Source organism: Balaenoptera borealis, assembly GCF_965194805.1.
Source record: "Balaenoptera borealis genome assembly, contig: HAP1_SCAFFOLD_1776, whole genome shotgun sequence".
Lineage (NCBI taxonomy): Eukaryota > Metazoa > Chordata > Mammalia > Artiodactyla > Balaenopteridae > Balaenoptera > Balaenoptera borealis.
In genome coordinates, this window is record NW_028122471.1 from 17,246 (window position 1) to 40,087 (window position 22,842).

General features: G+C 32.8%; 1 long non-coding RNA gene across 1 annotated transcript; it reads left to right on the top strand.

Moving 5' to 3' along the window:
• The first annotated feature begins 7,469 nt into the window (after positions 1 to 7,469).
• On the top strand, positions 7,470 to 22,579 carry LOC309622192. The gene is made up of 3 exons (XR_014240592.1): positions 7,470 to 11,609; positions 17,433 to 17,531; positions 21,289 to 22,579. It is a non-coding gene; the product is annotated as an uncharacterized lncRNA (long non-coding RNA).
• The last annotated feature ends 263 nt before the right edge of the window (positions 22,580 to 22,842 follow it).

Genomic DNA, 22,842 nt, shown 5'->3' on the forward strand with positions numbered 1-22,842 from the left:
TCTCACTATCGCGGCCTCTCTTGTTGCGGAGCACAGGCTCCAGACGCGCAGGCTCAGTAGTTGTGGCTCACGGGCCCAGCTGTTCGTGGCATGTGGGATCTTCCCAGACCAGGGCTTGAACGCATATCCCCTGCATTGGCAGGCAGATTCTCAACCACTGCGCCACCAGGGAAGCCCAGATTGAAGTTTTATAGTCTACTATTCTACCTTTCATTTACCTTCTATTCATCATCTACCAGTCCAAATATTTTTACTAACAATTTTAGTGACACTTCTGAATTACAAGTTGCATTAAACATTAATTTTTAAAATTATGTGTTATGATTAAATTATTACAATTTTTCTTGGTGATTCCATAAGCATCTACCAGTTTGATGATATGCTAGGACTAACATAACTCAACATAAACTTATACTAATAGACAAGATTTATCACAATGAAATTTACAATATAGAAACTGCGGTTAAAAGGTATACATAGCCTATGGCCATATGTATGCATAATACAGGCTTTAGGTCCTCACTCTGCAGTAATTGCAATGATGTATCTTCCTCTTTAGTTTCAAAGCACAGGGACATGTGTGAGAAGAACCTGCCAGGGAAAGGCTATTTGAGTTTTGGAGTCCAAAACTTGTAAAGGGAGCTGGTCGCACCTGCCACGTGGCCAGCTATTTTGTGGGCCCCAAACTAGTCACCAGGCACTGTGAGTTTTCATGCTTTCTGTAAACATGCTGACAAACCTAGTTCATCTTGACCCACTATCTTAGGAGCATAGTATAGCACCATTGCCAGGTAACTTTGTCAACATTCCAGTTATTTAGTTCTGAGTTACTCCAAGGATCATCAATGGCTTTAGAGTAAATGAAGAACTGACTGAAACACATCAGATATGTTAACTCTTTCCTTGAATATATTAATATTTTGGAAGTGTTTTACCTTCAGTTTTCACTATAAATTAGCATTATACTGTATATTGGAACCACCTCTCAAATAAATCCTTGTCTTTGGGTTAGCTCCCTGATTTATTGAAGATTGGGTTATCTGACCTTCCTTTGTGTCTGTGTGCCCATGATATTTCTTCTTTATCCCTCACTAATAGATTTGTGAGCCATGTCAGTTTTTTCCTTACCATTGCATTCTCATAGTTAGGTTTACTACGTGGCAAATAATATCAACCAAAAAATATTTGATGAATGGTTGGATAAGTAAATGAATAAATGAATGTATGAATAATTAATAAAAAAAAAATAAGGCATAAAGTCAGCCCCAGAAAAAATGAGTGTTTATTCAAGTTCCAACTGTGTCTAAACTGATGACAGTTTTGCCTAATTCTTACACTTGTCTATGGATTTCGCTTTTATCTTCTTTTCATATCACTGGTTTTGAGGTTTATACTTTGTTTTCCAGGTTCTTACTCTGTTCTCCTTTAAGGGCTTATGCACATATTTGATTTTCTAGATTGTCCTACTTTATCTAGTTCTGTTAGGATGTTTTACCACAGTCATTCTCAGAAACCACCCTCTGTGTATGGCCTTCTGATTGGCTCTTCATCCAAGACTTCCTGGTCTTCCAGATGTTCGATCCTATAGGCACCATGTATTTAATTACTTCCCTTCCCACTTGACACTTTCATCTGTGCAAGATTCTTAACAATAGAGAAATTGGCAGTGATGCTTCCTTTGTTTTGATGTAAAAACTTCAAGTAAAATATTATAACTAAAAAAATCAGATATTTTTTAATGTATCAACATTCCGGTGTTGATGACACACATTGGAACAGGTGACACACTGTGATTTAAAAAATAATAATAAATAAATAAATAATATGTGAAAGGTGTATTTCCAAAGGGACTGCCTACTTACTTACTTATTAAGTTTGACTGTAGGAGGACCCTAAGGGATGACAGTGCGTGATCCCAGACCTAGCAACAGTGTCTATCAATCAGTATCCCTAGACTCAAAAAGTCAAAGGCTGGGAGAGATTATCAGAACTGGAAAGGAGAAAAAGTCCTGTAAAGTCTTATTTACTGAGAGGAGCAGAGGTGATCTAGGGAAAGAACATGGTTATCTTGGGGTCACCTCGCCTAGAAAGAACCAGGACTACAAGTACCTTCTCCTTTTTTTGACTTCTCTCTGGGGCTCCTCATTGGCCAACACCAACCAGAAGCCAGAAAACACAGTTTATTATTATAATCTCTGCAAATTGTCCCAGGACAGTGACTAAGGTAGGCACAGTAACAGGGTAGATCTGGAATGGAACATGGAAGACACGCTTTTCTATAGAAATACTTATCTATAGAAAAGACAAAATACTATTGGTTCCTATTTAGACAAATTCTAAATTTTATGTCCTCAATAGCTCTTAAATGGAAGTATTTTTATGTGACATCTTAATATTTGGAGATAAAGATATAAACATCATTCAGGATAAGAAAGAATCTGAAAAAGAATATATACTTTTTCAGATATTACCAGTGGGGATGGTATATATATAATATATACCATATATTGTATATATTATATATATATATACATATATGGCTGAATCACTTTGCTGTACATCTGAAACTAACACAACATTGTAAACCAACTATAATTCAATTAAGAAAAAGATGATGAATGGATTTGGATTGCTCTTACCAATGGGGGATGCATTTATTTTTCCAGAAACGGTGTTCTCAATTCCTGACAGAAAATCAATCACTAATTTGCTTCCAGTTGAATTTAAAATAAATGAAAAATCCATTGAAAATAGAAACAGATGGGTTTGCATCTGTTAGGTGAAATTTGATTTCCTCATTTAACTTTTTTTCTTTCGCCATACAAGTGGGGAGTGGACTCATTGACTACATTTCTGTGTCTATTAACTTGTATCAGTTAATTTGGTTATACTGTATTCAAAATAATTTAGAACATTATATAGTCCTCAAGTATTGGTCTTCCCTCATTAAACTTCATGTTATATAGATATTTTGTTTATCTATGTGCTATGATATAAAAGCAATTAAGACTTCATTCCCAGAAAAAAGGTATAGATGCTCCTATTATTGAACAATAGGGTCGTCTGCCTTGGGTGTTGTGAAGCATAGAGGCTGAAGAAATTATATCTTCATTAACTTCAAAGTCATCTTCAATTATAGTAAATACAAAATTTTTTTAAAAATCTGGATATCATTCAAGGTTTGTGGAATATGTTGTCTCTAGAGAGAACCCAGCATCTGAAATCTAGCAAGGCCTTCCTTGGGCAAAGAGATAAATTGTGCTTAATGAATAAAATAAAGCACACAATTTCATGTGACAAAATCATTTCAGTTTTTGCTTTTTCTCAAAGTTGTCCACATGTTGGTATAAAACTGAGACTAACTTGTTTTCCGGAATGTGAGTTTATGAGTTTTTATTATATTTTTATATTTTTGTATTGAATTTTTGGGGTATACTTTTGGATTGAATATTGGAAATGCATTGTGTCACTTTTTAAAAAAGAAATCTGCATGTTCTTCAAAAAAGTATAGCAATCTCTTTGCTTTGTCCACCTAATATTGATTTTTTTTTAATTATAGTAATTTTGGAAATGCACATCTTCTGAAGGGATTAAATTGAAAGGTTAATTTCTACATTCAGACATGGTAGAGGGGAGATTTAGGACGTGCTTATATGTTATCCTAAGAGTCCTATATGATAATGATATAGGACAATTTAAAAAAAAATTATAAAATTTTTAAAGGTTACTTTCCATTTAGTTATTACAAAATATTCTCCTTATTGCACAATACATCCTTGAGCCTATATTATAACGGACTCATCGCTAAATAAACGTTAGAGTAAAACAATCATATCTGATGTTTTAACAACACCTAGGCTGAAATTTTCCAATCCGGGGCCGTCACCTGTTCAAATATTAAATATTTTTGGCTAGATTTCAAGTTGATAAATACATTTTCTCTAGTTATTTTCTTTTTCAAATCCTGGTTGCATGACTTTTTTTACAATTTAAAAAAAATTTATAAAATTTTTAAAGGTTACTTTCCATTTGGTTATTACAAAATATTCCCCTTATTGCACAATACATCCTTGAGCCTATATTACACCCAATAGTTTGTACCTCCCACTCCCCCACAACTATATTGCTTCTCCCCCTTTCCCCCATCCCCACCCGTAGCCACTAGTTTGTTCTCAATATCTGTGAGTCTGCTTCTTTTATGTTATATTTACTAGTTTGTTGTATTTTTTAGATTCCACATGTAAGTGGTATGATACAGTATTTGTCTTTCTCTGTCTGACTTACTTCACTTAGCATAGTGCACTCCAAGTCCATTCATGTTGCTGCAAATGGCAAAATTTCATTCTTTTTCACGGCAAAGTAGTATTACATTGTGTATATATATGTACCATGTCTTCTTTATCCATTCATCTGCTGATGGACACTTATGTTGCCTCCATATCTTGGCAACATTGGGTACATGTATCTTTTCAAATTATTCACTAGTAATTTAAAATATTTTGACAGACTACTAAAATTTCTTCAATTTCAGAAAATAACTAAATTCTCTTAAATATACTTTTTGTAAAATATAATCTGAGATTTATTTTCATTGATTATAGTTTTTGACTAAAAGGTTTAAGAAAATTTATTAAAAATCAATGTTTAACAAACAAAACAAATAAGAATATAATATCATGAGGAGATAAAAACAGAAAAATTACATCTAAAAGATATTAAACATGTATTATATTAAACATGTTAGCAGTTGGGTTCTGTTCCTACAGAGTAAGGGAAACAAATAATAAATTTTGATAAATTACACACAATGTGGTAAACACAGCACAAGGAAGAAATGAATCTGATTTCTCTAGATGATGCAGATCCATGAGCTATTTCCAGACACAGTCATTCTTCCTCCTCGTCCTAATAACCTGAGGCATCTCAGCCCTCCTCAACCTGATTGAAAGTGTACCAGATCTGTCATGAAAACTTTGCTTTTTCTAGGCCTTTCCCCAGCAATTTTAACTATCACCAACCCAACATGGAGAAAAGAAATCAGTGACTTGGGTGAAAGTGGGGGAAATAGTCTGAAGGGTCATATCACAGTAAAGTTGTAAACAGTGTGATTATTTCTCCTCTCCTTCTTATCTTGTGCTATTCACTGCTTTCTCAAGAGAGAACTTAGATCACTCTGTAATTCTTTCTAGCCCTTTCTTCTCTGTTGTTTCATCCTTTTACCCAACAAGTCTTAATTAGTAAGGTATGAGCTAATTTGCAATGATGATAGTGATGGCAACAACAGAGAAATGATTCTCTCTTTGAGAAAATTGTATAAATCAGAAATACGAGTATCCCTTTGAGAAGTCTCAGCTCTAATTAAAGAAAAACTATTAATTAGTACTTTGCTTAGTATTAATATTAGTATATTAGATAGTATATGTAAATTATATATTATTCAGTATATATAATTGATTACATAATACATTAATTATAGTATACATTCATATAAATAAGTACTTTGTTTACTCAGGTCTTGCATTGTAAGTTTGTCCTATATGCAGATAAGAAAACTAAACTGTAAACACTTTTGAACCCAACAAAGATTATGGCTGGCTGTTGAATCAGACTGTTGCAAAACTTATCCATGCTCTGGTGTTTATCACTAACATTCAAATTTTTGTTAATAGGTTTTTCTTCCCTTTAGTGTAGAGATAATTGTGCCCTTGCTATAAAAATTGTTTTATTATAAGATCCTGTCTCTTCCCAACTGAAATTTAATACCTCTATTCATTAAAAATGTTTTAGTAATTATGGAAATGATAAGCAATGTTTATTTCTAAATTGGAACTACACACTTATAACATAATTTGTAAGAAACCTTAGGAATATTATCATTTAAAAAACTCTCACACATTTGAATCTTCTCCAAAATACTTATAATAAAAGTAAAAGCCCTGAACATTTAAAGAAAATAAAAGAGCTTTAGACACTTTTGAAAACTAAACACAACATAGAGCTTTGCCCATCCTTAAATGGCACCATTCTTTCCCATCCTATGGTTTCCCAACCATATTTTTGGATGCCAGTCAAGAAGGGTCATGGACTGCCAGGATTTCCCATCTCTCAGAGTTCAATTTAATCTTTTCTTTTGTGTCCTTTGCCACAGGAAATGATGGTGGATTAAATATTTTACTAATTCAATTGAAGTTAGGAACTATATTGTATAATTTTCAAAGTGCACCGACTATAGAACCATGCTTTGGCCATGAAAGGTTTTAATAAATATTTTAATTATATTTTCTAAAGTGGGGATTTCTCATTTTAGTAATTACATGGTGATGGCAAGACAGAGGTCATTAGGAAAGTTGAAGCTATCAAAGGTAGACTGAATTAATCCCTCAAATTATTATAGTGCTGCACTTCCTACAAGGAAAAAAAATACCCTTGACTTTTACTCTCTTTGTAGTGGAAATCAGGCTTCAACCACTAAGGTGTAATCTTTACTTTCAAAATGTTCCTTACATCAAGAGTTTCTTTAGAAGTTACTATTACAAATGATATGTTGTATATGTAGGTTAGTTTTGCATTAAGTAGGCGTTTATTTTGATGTTGTGCTTTTCTTCTTAGCAATCATAATGTCATGAATTATATTATTTTTAGAATATTAATGTGTACATAAGCCTACGGTCCCTGTTTTGGAGAAGTTTTTTCCTGATCTCTCTGGCTCAAAGATTACTTGGGGCTAGTCTTGCTTCTTCTTCAGGCCTACTTGGCTGGCATTCCTCGATGAGTAAGCAAGCTCTGGACCTGTCCTCAGTGTCACCTTGACACGCAAAAAACAGGCTGATCACATATCTAATGGAGGCTTAAATAGATCATTGTTGAAAGGTTAAATTGTCCAAATATTATGACATATGAGGACTAGGAATCAAGATGATACCTAATTAAAAAATCCTGTTGAACCATAAAAGAAAAAGAAGGTCAGCCTCACAATTTATGCCTTTGGAGGATCTTTCATTTACATACTTCCTCACATTCAATCATTCTTAAACTTTTTAATATCTCAGAGTTTGCTTTTTTCCCAAAGTTGTACTTTAAACCTTCCTTCTTTCTTCCAGTTGACCTATTTCCTTTCTCAGGAACTTCCAATCCATTCTTTTTCAATAGAGAAGAAATCAGTCCTCAGTTCCTCCCTTGTGTCTTGCAAATTCTGGCTTTTCTTTTTTTTTCTTTTTTCTTTTTTTTTTACAATTTTTTAAACATCTTTGTTGGAGTATAATTGCTTTACAATGTTGTGTTAGTTTCTGCTGTATAACAAAGTGAATCGGCTATATGTATACATATATCCCCATATCCTGTCCCTCTTGCATCTCCCTCCCACCCTCCCCATCCCACCCCTCTAGGTGGTCACAAAGCACCTAGCTGATCTCCCTGTGCTATGCAGCTACTTCCCACTAGCTATCTATTTTACATTTGGTAGTGTATATATGTCCATGCCACTCTCTCACTTCATCCCAGCTTACCCTTACCCCACTTCCCATGTCCTCAAGTCCATTCTCTACATCTGTGTCTTTATTGCTGTCCTGCCCCTAGGCTCATCAGGACCATTTTTTTTAGATTCCATATATATGTGTTAGCATACAGTATTTGTTTTTCTCTTTCTGACTTCACTCTGTATAACAGACTCTAGGTCCATCCACCTCACTACAAATAACTCAATTTCATTTCTTTTTATGGCTGAGTAATATTCCACTGTATATATGTACCACATCTTCTTTATCCATTCATCTGTCAGTGGACACTTAGGTTGCTTCTGTGTCCTGGCTTGCACAGCAGAGGAAACAATAAACAAGAAGAAAAGACATCCCTCAGCATGGGAGAAAATATTTGCAAATGAAGCAACTGACAAAGGATTAATCTCCAAAGTATACAAGCAGCTCATGCAGCTCAATAACAAAAAAACAAACAACCCAATCCAAAAATGGGCAGAAGACCTAAACAGACATTTCTCCAAAGAAGATATACAGATTGCCAACAAACACATGAAAGGATGCTCAACATCACTAATCATTAGAGAAATGCAAATCAAAACCACAATGAGGTATCACCTCACACCGGTTAGAATGGCCATCATCAAAAAATCTAGAAACAATAAATGCTGGAGAGGGTGTGGAGAAAAGAGAACCCTCTTGCATTTCTGGTGGGAATGTAAATTGATACAGCCACTATGGAGAACAATATGGAGGTTCCTTAAAAAACTAAAAATACCATATGACCCAGCAATCCCACTACTGCGCATATACCCTGAGAAAACCATAGTTCAAAAAGAGACATGTACCACAATGTTCATTCTGGCTTCTCTTAATATACTAATGAAGCTTTCCTGACCTAGGTAGACTTCAAAATGAAAATAAGTTCATCTTCCCAGAATTCAGCCACTCTCTCTGCCTTTAATTCCTTAGAACTTGATTTTCAATGTAAATTAAAAGCATCCAAAGGAAAACTCTGCCCCTTGATCATGAACTCAATAATCAATGATGCTTAGATTTCAAGCATTTTAATCTTTCACTAGTCCATAAGATTGGTAACCAAGCAAATTGGCAACTACATCAATTCAATTTCCTTGCAGAATTAATTCTACAAAATTCTAATTTATCTTGTAAATTCTATTTATCCTGACATTTACATTTTGTGCCATATTGTATTTTATAATATTGCAACATTGCTATATTACATAATTTTCCAATACCTCAAGAAATGCTTTATGTTCTTTTTATGCTATAAAGATAATACTTATTTATATCACATTTTTTCCTGAAATGAAAAATGATGGTGATATTCAAAACAGACAAAATAATTATCTAAGTTATGATTAAATACAGAACAAGAGGCATCTTATACAAGAGTGAAACTGGGAAATTTAACTCTTGTTCTGTTACCTTCTCATAATATATTCCAATTATTATTAAATTAATTTCAAATGATGAACATGTCACTTTGGTACATTGTCTCTGAAAATTTCGCCTCAGTTAATCAATGTAAAAATTTTAGAGATTCAGAGTACTGCTATGAATAAAAAGAAATGGTTATGTTCAGAAATCACTTTATACTTTTCACTATTTTATATCATATTCAGGAAAAATATCTAGAAAGGTAATGTGTCTCTTCAGCCTACTAAGTACATTCAGGGAAATCATTTGAATATTATGGAGGAAAGTAACATTCTGCATGAGACACTGAGTGGTAGCGAGGTGAGACTGGTGAAATATAGATTCTATATTTGTACCTCTGTATAAAAATTGTAGTGTGCATGCTATTGAAAATTGTATTTGTGTATATTTTATGTGATGGATGTTTTTTAAGAACGTTGGGAATGCTGGGAATATCCAGAGATGAAATAAATTTGGGAGGATTTAACCCTAGGAATGCAAGGTTGATTTATGTTCTAAAATTAATGAATTTAATACCACATATTAAAAAATAAAATAAAATGTAATTCATGATGAAAAATCTCAACAGGTACTTTCAAAATCCCAAATAAGTTATTGTCATGACATTTTATAAGGAAAGATTTTAAAGAGTACTAATTATAAAGAAACTATTTGGAAAGATTTGCTATTAATGATGAAACATTATGTCACAATTTGTTCAAGAACAACCTCTGAAAGAATAGTTGACCTTCCCTAAAAAGTTGAAGAACCTGGTAACCATTATAAAATACGGGGAGTTCATAGTCACTAAGTGAGGTTAATGCCAAGGAACAAGGAAATATGTGTTTGTGATATTGTTCCCAATTTACACGAAATGAGAGTGAACTATTTATTACATCTGTATTTAAAATACATGATTTCTTTTGCAAATCTAATTGAGGTTAACAAATAGTTATCTTTTTTTAAAAAAAGAGTTATATAAATATATAATAGCTGAACCCAATAAAGGGGGGGTGATGATGGCAACATCCAAGGATGAATCATTCATCTGAGAAGTAAAGTTTTAAAGAAATGAGAGAAATGGAAATAACAAAGTGTACAAATGGTAAACAGACATCAAGGAGCCCATGCAGGAAAACGTTCATCTTCTTATCAAGTCAATTCTAACTGCTGCCACTATCTTCAGTTCCTTCTACTGATCTCTAATTACTCACTAAGAAACCATAACTCTTATGTGCTCTAGCCTCTTTAAATTGTGGATTCTAGTATTGGTATTGCAATGCTATGTGGCAAAGCTAGTATGAAAATTTTGCATAAAATGGCTACATTGAATCTTGAATAAAAGGAACAATTCTTATTCTATACTCATGGGACTCTTCCCCCAGTTGAGCATTACATTTTGTTGCATCCAAGATTCAAACAAAAATCCTCACAAAGACAGATATAATTTTATCATAAATATTTACACGTTTCAAATTGATGGACATTAGCCACTCCATTTATCTTGCAGTTTCCTTGTAAATGAAGTCCATCCAGTGTCTACATCTTATTGAGAAAAATCTGTGAAGCTAATGCAGAAAGAAGAATCCAAATAGACCAAAATAAATGTTCCCATCCTGAGCCAAGAAAAAAAAAAAAAAAGAAAGAAAGAAACCATAACTTCCTTTCTCAGCTGGATTCTAAGCTTCTTATGTGCCTTTTTCATGGTAGGTCCTCTGGATTGTAAAACAACAGTTTGTAAATAAAAACAAAACAAAACAAAGACCTCCACAAGAGTATCAAATTTTCTATTCATATTCAGTTTTAATTTTCAGAAAAGAAAGAATTATGTTTTACTAATATTTAGTATTTAACTTTAATTCAAGTTTATAATTTATAAATGAATGCATGCTATTCATTTATTTAAAATTTAATGTGTGCATCGTATACATAGCCTTTGAATACTTTCCAATTTGTATAATTATTTTGTCTATGTTACAGTACTAAAATTATTTTGAAGAATAACTTTCTGAATGTTTTTACAATATAATTTACTAATGACAAATTCTTCACCATGATATTCAATTGTGAACAATGAACAGAAAAATTTAACAGGAATCAGACTTAATATTCTTAGTGCTTAACTGAACTTTGGAGTACTATGTGCTAATTTTCTTATGTCGTAACTCCTGAAAGCCTGTTTGACACTGCTAATGTCAAATGCACATTATGTCTACTATCAAAATAATATCAATTCATTCATATTTCTCTTTAATTTAAACGTTTGGTTCTGGCATGTACGTAAGCAAATACCAAATTATCTTCGTGCAGAGTTTATAAAGGGAACAGAAATAAATTGACAAAATAGACTGACAAAAAATCAGTCATTAATTCACATATTGTAGTAAGTATCTTTCTTTTTTTAAAATTATTTATTTATGTATTTATTTTTTGGGCTTCTTTGGGTCTTCATTACTGTGCACGGGCTTTCTCTAGTTGCACCGAGCAGGGGCTACTCTTCCCTGCGGTATGCGGATTTCTTATTGTGGTGGCTCCTTTTGTTGCAGAGCACGGGCTCTAGGCACACCGGCTTCAGTAGTTGTGGTGCACGGGCTTAGCTGCTCCATGGCATATGGGATCTTCCCGGATCAAGGATCGAACCCGTGTCCCCTGCATTGGCAGGCAGATTCTTAACCACTGTGCCACCAGGGAAGTCCAGTAAGTATCTTTCATAGTCCTTCAATGTAAGTAATTTTCATACTCCTTTAATGTCTGAATGTCAACTATTTTCAGCTAAATGATATTCTACCTGTAAATGAACTAACAAATAACACTGATGTAAGGTAGAACCAGTTAACATTTTTAGTATATGAAACTTGAATCAAATATTTGAAACTTTTGACAAAATTGGAAACTAGGCAAAAATGGATCTGTTAGTATCAATGCTTCCATTATTAAAAGTATTTGTTTCCATTGTAAGTAAAAATGAGTGTTGTTGAGAGGATTACTAGCAGTACACCCAAGGTTGAGGCTTGTGCTTATTTATCTCAGATTCCCCAGGCCAACACTGCCAAGTTCATGCTTATTTGTGAACTTGGATGTATAGAATTATTAACAAAGTTTATTTCCTAAACTTCTTTGGAATTATTGCTGAAAAACCTTCAGAATGCACCTCACAACACTGATAGTATTTAATAGCATGATAACTTATCTCCATTTCTCCTGAAACTGTCTTTCAAATGATTATGAGTTCTACTGAATAAAAACTGTCTTATTTATTTACCTCATCAAATACAGCCACATAAGTGATCTCAACTTCATATTATACCATGCAATCTCAATATTTTTCTTATAGTTCCTCACTTGTATACCTGTCTTTCCCAGCTGGAATCTAAGCTTTGTATGTACTTTTCCATGGTAGGTCCTCTGGATTCTAGAGCAATGGTCTATGAATAAAAAACTTGAGTTCTTCTATTCATATGTCATTTTACTTGTAAGGAAAGAAAGAATTAAGTTTTACTAATATTTACTAATATTTCATATATAAATTAACTGCAAGTTTATAATTCATAAATTGATGTATACTATTTATTTTTATTTATAAAACAGAAAAATAAAATTTTACTATGTAATTCATGATTTTAAAACTTTGGAAAATACTGTTCTGGAACACAAGACACTTGAAAATATGTTGTATTTATCTTGAAACATGGATGTTTAGTTAAGTGTTTGACATAGTAGGTCTATAATAAATATCTGTTGAATAAATTCAATTTATTGTGATGTTACTTCAAAAATATAAAGATAGCTGTTCTCAAATAAATTACTTGCTTTCCTCTTTTATTTTGATTACTTTTATTATAAAATAAATATAGAAAACATTAAATGAAATTTTAAAACAAGAAATAAAATCATCCAAACAAAGCCAATCCTTTCATTTTTGTTTTTGCTGCAGTCCTAGTGTATGTACTTTAAACACAGTTGTAATCAAATTGTACATATAATTTAGTGTTCTGCTTAATATCCATTTTCTATACCACAGCAGGTCTCTTTTGTTGTTGTTATTTCCCTACAGTTTATATCAATATAATATAATATAATGCCACAATCTCCCCCTGTGAATTTTTCTGTTCACATCACTTATTGTCAAATATGTCTAATTTTCTAAACTGTACACAGCTTTGCACCAGTGCCATTTATTTCCATCACATAATTAGACCACTGCAGCCACAATGTATACTATTAAACACAGTTTTAATGTTGAAAGTTGATCAAACTCTAGCTCTTGGACTACAGTTTTGCAACCAAGTGCCTGACTCTTGTATTCATGAAGAACACTATTCATATTCATCAATGCATTTCTGAGAGATCACAAGTCCAAATGTCCCAGGGTCTGGGGAATAAAATAAATTAGTGAAATATTCAAGCTCGACAAAGACCACTATTCACACCCTATTAATAATCAGCATGTTCAAAAAATATGAGTCTGTGTAAACTGTGGCTCAGAGCGGGCCCTAACTAAATGGTGTATCTGCTCTGCAGCTTCAGTGACTCTTTCCCATATGGTCAGGCTGGCCAGTGCGGCCAGATCTTCCGCGTTTTTATATATTATTATTTGTTTTGTTATGCAGTACAGAATTCCAAATTCTATGTGAATTCTCCAAGTTGTTAAATGTTGGCAAAGACTTATTAAAGCCCTATATCATAGACCAAATAAAGTATGTTCAGTTTTTGAGAGCTCTGATATAGGCTAATAATTTGTTGCAAAGGTACACGTGTTGTTAAATAAGTTTAAAAAATAAAAATAATAAAATTACACATGTTAATAACATACTGGTTTTAATGCTAAACTTAGTAAAAGTGAAAATTCTATTATAGGTAATCTGATCAGTCTCTTTTTTTTTTAATAGACTTTTACTTTAAGTATTTATTTATTTATTTATGGCTGCGTTGGGTCTTCGTTTCTGTGCGAGGGTTTCTCTAGTTGTGGCGAGCGGGGGCCACTCTTCATCGCGGTGCGCGGGCCTCTTACTATCGCGGCCTCTCTTGTTGCGGAGCACAGGCTCCAGACGCGCAGGCTCAGTAATTGTGGCTCACGGGCCTAGCTGCTCCGCGGCACGTGGGATCTTCCCAGACCAGGGCTCGAACCCGTGTCCCCTGCATTGGCAGGCAGACTCTCAACCACTGCACCACCAGGGAAGCCCCTGATCAGTCTCTTTTATTTTACATATATACATGGAAATCCAAAAATTTTAGCTGATTTACCTCAAGGTGACAGGACTAGGTAACAACAACTATCATCAGTACCAAGAACACTTTCTCTCTCTCTCTCTTTCTCTAATTTGGTTAAAACGTTGAACAAGTTCAAAGGATTAAAAAAAATTTCACTTTGTATTATATTAGTAACTATAGTAGAATGAAATTTAGATTCCATGTAACTTTATTCCAAATCACATGAAATTTCAAATTAACCAATTAACAAGAGAAAATGAAACAAATAATACTAGATTTCACAAAACAACTTTATGACTGTATCAGTAGTTTACTGTAGAGTTGACAGAATCCCTTTCAACACTCACATATATATGCGTCTATTAATGCAGCTAAAACAAATATAATCATGAACTGAGAAAGCTCTAAAGAGGCACAGGAAGTTGGATTTAACCTCTGTATCTCCCTGTTTGACCAAGGACAAATCATTTACCTTGGCTAATCTAAAATTTCTTCATGCATAGGAAAGTCCTAAAAACCCAATTTATACTCTTTTTAGAGAAATCAGAAATTCATAGGCTCTTAAGAAAATAAATAATCCAAAGCTATTACTGGCTTCTGATAAATCTGGAAACTCAAAAAATGTCATCAAAATTCAACTGTGCTTCCCCATCTCTCTGCTTGGCTTTCTTTGTTGGTTCTGTGGGTAGATCCCATGCTTCATTATGACCACAGGACTGCTTCCAGGTTTACAATACATAAAACCCAAGAGTAAAATTTTTTTCAAAAATTCTAACAAAAGTCCTAGAATAGCTTTGTTCATGGCTTTAGTTTTGTTCCCACTCTACAACCAATCTCCATGGGAGTGTGATCTCCCCAGCTGGGTACAGCTGGAAGGTATGGCCATCAGTGAAATGGGATAATGTCAGCAACACCTGAACCAGTGAGCAAAGAGTGTGGACAGAGTAATTCATAATCAAAGCCCAGCAAATTCTTGAAAAGAGGAAATGGATATGAGACAAGAAAACCAACATACAAACTCTTCAACATTAAACATTGTTTTGAAAATATTACGTAAGTAAAGTTATATATAGTATGAAGAAAATAGTCATTCCTCTTTAAATAGTAAGTAATTCTGAATGTGAGATTACTTCTATATTATCAACAGCAAGAACAGATGTACATGTGTGCATCTATACATAAGTGAAGTAAAAAATGATACAAGGATATATATTCAGCATTTGCTTAATAGCAACTGAAAATGAAAATATTTTTGTCATTTTTTTAAACTAAACTTGATGCTTAAATTGATTTTGATGGGCAGAAAGACATTTATGACAAGAAGCAATTCTTTACAACCAAATTGATGTCAGTGGATAAAAAAGAGAAAAGATATAAATATGTAACATTTCTATCACACATAAAAAAGTGTCCTATCAAATAAATATCTACATGATACATTTCCTCTGTAATGTACCTACTCATTTTGGGTTTCAATTTTAATTTAGGCAATTATAATAGGTATTTATGTTTGACTATTTTGTTATGTAGTTGCTTAAACAAAATTTAGAACTTTAATGAAAACGTCAGTCTTTAATTATTACCTAATAAATCCCTACCATTTCTCCAGATGTACTGGTCTTTGATTAGATATTTTACTCCTGACTTGCTTTTAAATAAGTTGATTGTAAATAAAGAGAAAAATATAATCAGTTATCTGCAAATAATGATCAAAATTAAAAGCATGGTATATTAATGTAGTATTATTTGTTTGTAAGATGTTAAAATTTATACAATGCTCTAAGCTAAATAATTCATCAGTATTTTAAAGAGAATAAATGAAAGTTAAGTAATCAGATTATTTTGTGCAAAGATCACTTTTAATCAGCATCAATTGCATTCTTTAGCAGTTACATTATATATATATAAAATCATTGCATTATTATAATATATATATAATTATATATTATATGTAATTCAAATAATGCATGTATTTGGGGTCCAAACTCCTACTCAAGTAAAATCACATTATTACCATTTTTTGAAAATCAAATTATCTACTTATATAGTATGTGATTTTATAATGATCACAAATTATCTAAATGGAAATGTAATTTGAAAGATGCAAAATTACCTGTGAAATATATTACTTCTTTGATAAATTATTGTGATTAACTGTGATTATTTTCTTAACTCTTCAGCTGCTCTATGTTATCCTAATTCATTATACAGAAATTAACTTATATAAATTTCTTGAAAATTTTCAGTAAAAATCAATATTATTATTATCATCTCTGTACATTTTTCTAGTTTCATAGTTTCTTAAACTAATGGTTAGAATTTAATATACTCCATAAGATATTATTCTAAATTCCTTAATATTTTTCTTTCTCTATTTCATAACTATTTATTGGAAAATTGTTATATACCACATATAATTCTGCTTTAAAAAAACTTCCCTTTGTGAACTAAAATAAGACCTAGATAAGCACATGTCTAATTGCCATATCCCCTACATTTTCATCTGTCTTGTCCTTGAATTTTTAGGCAGTGATAAATTAGGTGTGTGACTCAGATGGAGTCCATCACATTCAGTTAGTAATAATCTATCACAGAGCTCAAGTAACAAGAAACATGTGGAAATAATTCTGATCATTAATGTCAATTTACAGGGCTTTACTTTGTAAACATGGAAAGATAATTTAATTTCTACCTCTCTCAATGTTATTTGAAAGTTATAGTCTAATCAGTTTGTTGGTCTCTAATGATATATAGACATAGATTTTACGTATTGCTACCATATATATATATATATATACACACACACAATTTCTAATATATTATGTGTCTTTATATCTTTGTGTATGTGTCTGTTTAATAGGTGGATTTGCAAAATAAAAGTAGACTATTTTATCCTAAATCTATAGGAAGAGATGATTTACTCCGCCACCAATCAATGAAGAAAAAAGTAAAGAAATATCATAGAACATATTGGAAGAAACTTTGCTTTTTGCTTTTCATGTGTACAGCCAAAATTGAAAGTTACTATTTAAGATTCACCTTTAAAGTGATATTTTTTAATGGTGTTACAAATTTAATTTTAGTGATAATGCAATATGGACTGATGTGTGTGTCCCCCTACAATTCATATATTGAAGCCTTAACCCCCAGAGTGGCTGTATTTGGAGATGGGACTCTAATGAAGTAATTAAGGTTAAATGAGATCTTAAGGGTGGGGTCCTCATCTGATGGATTAGTCTCCTTATAAGATGGCATGCCAGAGAGCTTGCCCTCCTCCCTCTCATTCTCTCTCTCTCTCTCTGAACACAGGCACTGAGGAAAGTATATGTGAGGACATAGCCAGAAGTACAAGCCAGGAAGAGAGCCCTCACAAAACACTAAATTGGCTGGATTCTATCTTCCAGAACTGTGAGTAAATAGATTTCTGTTGTTTAAGCCATCCAGTTTGTGATATTTTGTTATGGCATGCTGAGCAGACTAATATATAGTTTTAATGCCATTATGTTTTAGCAATATTTTCTGTTAGTGTAATATTAAGTCAATGATACATTGAGATTTTATTACATATAATCTAGCCAAGATGTAATGAGAGCCTGTGCTAAAACAGTTCAGTGGAAAGCAGATGAAGGGGCAGATATATTAAGAACATAGATATCTACAAAATCTGTTTCTGGATTTGGAATGGAAGGCAAAAGATTATAAAATGGTAGAAGATTAGGTTTGTTATTAGAATGCACGTTGTTATAAAATCATATACTACCCACCCCCAAAACGAAGAAAAGACAGAGAAGGATTATAAGAAAACATATGTTTATTGTGTAAATGTTCAAGTTTTCTGGATTAACCTTTGTGGATCCTCTTTAAGGCTAACCCCTTCACCATGCACAGGTTTCATTGAAAATTATAAACATAAAAAAGAGAATAATTAGAAAGAGAAAGGAAACAAGGAATAAATGAAATTCACAGTGAATAATGTGATTCACTGAATAATTTTAAAATTTACTGAAGTTTCTTGAGAGCAGAATTAGGCCTTGAAGAAAACTTCAGGCACAATAGATTATATGTTGAATAACTTTAAACACTAAAGATCAATAAACTTGAAATCAGAGTAAAAGTGACCATCCAAACTGATGTACAGATTGAAAAAACCTGAAACTGAAAAGGAACAGACCTCCTGTGACCTGTAGGACAAAAATGTTTTGCGTATTAAATTTGTAATTGAAGTCTCAGAAAAAGAAGGAAGGGAGAGTAAGAAGAGTATAAAATAATACTTAGGATATTTGTTTAGGAGTTTCTCCTATGCACTAACCTTATGACTCAGTATTACCATTTCTGGTTATTAACCCATGAGAAATGAAAAGAACACCAGTGGGTTCTTAAATAATGTTCATAACAGCTTTATTAATAGCCCTCAACTAGAAATCACCCAAATTTTCAACAACTGGAAATGAATACTAATTATGGTGTATCCATTAAATGTAACAGCATTCCTTACTTGGTCTACAGTAACAATCTTGTAATCATTTTCCCTTATTCCAATCTTTCCTTATATTTTCCTTAGGTGCCAATCAGAGTAAAGTGTCCACATGTAAATGAAATATGTCAATTCTCCAGTGAAAACTTTCCATTTTATTTTTGCTTCTCATCACACTGAAAATACCACTGAAAATCTATAGTCATAATGCAGTGGTTGTAATTGATTTGGCCCTGGGATCACCAATCTGAATGTGTCCCCTACTCATCATTTATTGTTGATCAGGCATTGAAATGGAACCTAAGACATCAAATACATTTTCCTTATAGGTGCTAAAACAATAGTGATTAATCCAAGTTATTACCTTTTTCGTGTTCACAAGCTATTATTTATTTACCTTATGATTCATTAGTTTTATTCATTTTGGAAATTTTTTAAAATGTAAATTTTAAAGATATTTTCAAATTCAATTTGCTATTTTAATAGAGCATAACTCTGTTGGTTTTCTATATCTGTTAAAACAAATTAACCAGATTTGGTGGGTTCAAACAACAGTAATTTATGCTTCAGAGTTCTTGAGGCCAGAAGCCCAAAATTAGTTTCCCTTGGCCAAAATTAAGGTGTAGGCACTCCCTCCAGAGACTTTAGCAGATAATTTGATTTTTTCCTCTTCCGAATTCTGGCTGCTCGTGGAATTCCTTTGCTTGTGGCTCTATCATCCCAATCTTCAAGGCTGGCACCTTCAACTCTCACTCTACTCTGTCTTCACACAGCCTTCTCCTCTGTGTTTTTCAGATCTTCAACTGTCTCTCTTTCATAAAGATATATATCATTGCATTTAGGGCCCACTCAGATAATCTAGAATAATCTTCCCACCTCAAGATCCTTAACTTAATCATATCTGCAAGACCTTTTTTTTTTCCAAATAAGGTGACATTCATGGGTTCCACAGATTAGTCTACGAATATCTTTGGGGGGGGATTTTTTTTAGTTTACCACAATAAATAATCATTAATTTATCAAATATCTTAGTATTGATATCTGTAAATATATGTGGTGTGTACATTAAAATACCCAGAAGATTGTTTTTTACTACCACAATAAACACAAACACTATTCTACAACTTTCAAATCATTGCCAAAAAGGAGAAATATATTTATTTTTATTGACGTTTAGCATATATTTTTTATTCTGCTGAGTGGTCCATTAAGTTATTTTTATATCTTTTTTATGCACTGTACTTAGTTACTTAGAACCACATTGTGGCAGGAAACGAACAAAAAAGTCCAATGAGAATTTAGAAGATCTTGGGACCAAATAAAACAATTACTGTGAAGACGTGTTATACATAAAGTACTATGCAGATGCTATTTATTATTACATTTACCCAATAATAGCCACCTTGGACTTGTGACTAGATCACTCTAAATATGAGTTTTTATATTACTTTGCTACATAACAAACCTCTGAAATGTAATGACGTATAACAACATTTTATCTTCTCACAATTTGTGGTTATCAGTTTGGCCTGGGCCTAGTTGGGTGGTTCTTCAGCGGGTCTCCTGTGGTCACTCACGAAACTACAATCACTAGGAGGCTCAACTTGGGCTGGATGGTAATGATGGCCTTACTTATAGTACTGGTGATTTTGCTACTGGCCAAATGTTTTCAGGAGACCAACCCAGGCATCTTCATATGGTGGCCAGATTCAAAAAGCAACAGGAAAAAAGGACATGTCCCACTGTGCAGGCACTTTTCAAGCCACAGCTCACATTATATATTTCAACTCCCAAATGGTGAAATCATATCACATGGTGTCGACCATAGTCAATGTCCAGGCATTGTATCTAGGGATGCAGACATCCTTGGGTATCATTACTGATACAGTTCTCCCAATTCATCCATTACAAAATTTTATGCAGAGTGAGTATAAGTACTTTTTTATTATATATCAGTGATCAAGGAGAATCATTTCTTGTTATTAAGGAAAAGATTTTAAGTCTTTCAAAATACCCAGCATACTAGTGTCTACAACTCCATAACTAAAACTTTATTACTTTGTCTTAAGCTAAACAGGTGCTTTATCGACCTCTTTAAAATTCAAACTGTCACTGAAGAAAATAATGTTTTCAATAAAAAATATTTCCACTATGAAAGAGTTTCTCAGACAATCTTCTTGACACACAAGTAAAGAAACACACAACATAGGTGTATAAGACTAAAGAGTTGCAATGCTATCAGCTATCATGCTCTCTTCATAGACTAACCAAGCAATTTCTTGTCTGAATATTCTTGTCGAAATGCACTGCTTTGTTTACTTTTCTTCCAACTTATTGAAACTTTGATTTAAGGACAAAGACAAAGGTCAGACAGTTGGCTATTTTATTTATTCTTCTAAAATTTGATTTATTTTTTTATTAGTAGATATAACGCTGAGATTGTAACAGAAAGAACAAACCTGACTCCATATTGGATCTATTCCTTTAGCTCCAACCTTTGTGCTCTGTTGCCTGTGCTTAGTCAAGCTGCCTCTGCACCTTTGTCTCGTCAATCAGTAAATAGCCTGAAATATACAAGATAGCCCTTTCTCAATGTTCTGCCTCTCGGGCTTGACATTTAAAGTATAATACTTTTCCTTAATATAGAGATAGAAAGTTGCAGCACAGAAAATAACTTTTGTCTTGTTGAAGGTTTACAGGAACATTGTGACCAGACATATGTGGACAATTGCAAGAACAAAGGATTATCACATCCTCTCCAGGATCTGGCTGGCATGGAAATGACTGAGACAACCAGTCACACACACACACCCCCCATTAGTATAAAAGAAGCCTGAATTTTAACTCTGGTAGGAGGGTTCTTTGGAACATCAGTCCACCATCTTCTCAGTCTGCTTGCTTTCCAAATAAAGTCACCATTCTGTGTCCCAACACCTCCTCTCTCAACTTATTGCCCTGTCCTGAGGTGAGCAGTACCAGCTTGGACTCAGTAACAAGACGCTACTATTCATATCATATTCTGAATGGAAGGCTCACAGAAACTATATGTAATAAGGTAAAAAAAAAAAAAAAAAAGGTGCAGAGCTAAAATTTAACTGAAAGTAGAAGCCCATTAATTGTACAACTATATAATTTATAAATAATAATTTTGTTGCAAGAGGCTTACAATTTACTTTCTACAGAGTCTAAGGAGATGTACTATGCACAGGGGAAGACATACAATTGATCAATTCATCCTAAGATAAAGCATTGATAGGCATTCTCCCTCTCTGAAGTCTCCAAACTTAGGGAGTACCAGTTTTATATATTTATTTGACATGTATATATATTTGATTATATATTTATAAATTTGATTTAATTTTCCAGAAATCAGGGAATGTGAATGCTTTGATAACCTTTATTTCTCCAGTGTGTAGCATGATGTCTAGCCAGAGTACATAATCCATAAATATTTGCTCTATGAATAAATGAATTCTGAATAATAAGAAAAATAAAGATGTCACCTAATTTGATAATATGTTGAAAAACTGTGAAAATTGAAAAAAATTATTAAATTGAAACATTATTGCACTGCTATAGATTATTTTTAAATGATTGCTATAGATTATTTTAAATTATAGATTATTTTGAAATGAACTTGGCATCTGGTTAGATAAGCAAGTTCCTCGTTTTATACAACTACTATGAAAAGCCAATTTGCTGATGCAGACTGTAACAATTTACTATGAATCCCAGAATAAAGTTGTTTTTAAATGTTCTAGTGACATGTATTAAGTAATCAAAAGACCAGACCCTGATAGTGGGGAAAAGGAAGAGGATTATATTAAAACATGCTTTAATGCCACATTTTCCCCTTTGTGGTAAGTTAAAGGAAAAGCACTTGGGCCTATATTAATTATGATGTTTTTGGTGGAGGTGTGAGTACTTCTAAAACTATAGGCAATATTTTTTCAAAATTCCTTATAATCTATCTGTTCTGTTCATATAAACCCGTATGAAAACAAATATAAGCATAAATTTCTCCCACATAGGTTTTTTACTGAATGGTGCAAATTAGATACCCAATTAATAATATTTCTTGAAAGGATAAATGAATGACAGCTAAAGCACCCTATAGAATATAATCAAGTATTATTATTGCTCAGAGTTACTAGAAAATCTTGGCAACTTGATAATAAGCAAAAGAAAACAAAAGATAAATAAATCAGTTTGTATGAAGTAAAAGTATTATAAAAAGTATAGTAA